Source organism: Alligator sinensis, unplaced genomic scaffold, assembly GCF_000455745.1.
Source record: "Alligator sinensis unplaced genomic scaffold, ASM45574v1 scaffold107_3, whole genome shotgun sequence".
NCBI classification, from domain to species: Eukaryota; Metazoa; Chordata; order Crocodylia; family Alligatoridae; genus Alligator; species Alligator sinensis.
The window spans coordinates 603,236-604,284 of NW_005842578.1; positions in this window are offsets into that span (position 1 = coordinate 603,236).

Below are 1,049 nucleotides of genomic sequence, written 5' to 3' on the forward strand. Positions count from 1 at the left end.
TATGGGCGGGGGGGTTGGGTGGTGAGAAGGGGGTCCCATGAGGGGGGAAGGGGTCAGAGGTCAGGGGGCGGAGCTACAGTAGGACCAAGAGTCCCTCTAGTGGCCGGAGTTTCCCTGCCCCGCGGGGGTCCCTCTGACTCGGGCAGGGAGGGCTGTAAACAAGGAGGGGGCTCCCCCCCACTGATATGTGAGGTTCGATCCCCCCGCTGCTCTCAATGTTGGAGAGGGGCTCTGGCCCCCCCAGGAGGGGGGTTAACCCCGCTCCAGTGGGCGGTGGAGGGGCTGGGGGGTCACCGTGGTGAGCGAATGGGGACATAACACTGATGGGGCAGGTGGGGGCTGGCCCCCCCCCCCGGCACCAGGCAGCACCTACGTGCCCCCCCCCCCAGGAGATCGACTGCGGCATCGTGAGGACCCACACCCGGGTGAGACCCTCACCACCTGCCACAGAAAGTAGCCCATGACCTCACAGGAAGCAACCTATGACCTCACAAGAGTAACTGACTACCTTGCAGGAAGTAACCTAAGCCCTCGTAGAAAGTAGCTCACCACATCAAAGGAAGTAGCCTATGACCTCATAGTAAGTAACCTACAACCTCATAGGAAGTAGCCAATGACCTCATAGGAAGTAGCCTACATCAAAGGAAGTAACTGACTCCCTCACAGGAAGTAGCCCACAACCTCACAAGAAGTGCCTACAATTTAGCAGGAGGTAGCCTATGACCTCATAGGAAGCAGCCTACAACATCACAGGAAGTAACCAATGGCCACCCTGGAAGTTGCCTAGAATGTCACAGGAAGTCACCTCCAAGGTCACCAGACCTCTCCTGTGACCGCACAGCAACGCGCCACCACGTCCCGGGAAGACTCCTGCCTGCTCACAAGAATGGCCGCCGCCGGCGCAGGAAGTCACCGCCTAAACCACAGGAAGCAGCTGCCCCGCCCCACAACGATGACATCACAGGAAGCAGTTCCTGACATCACAGCCTCCCCCACGGCAGGATGTAGCCAAGCCCCCTTGCCCCCCCACCCCATGTCACATGACCCCC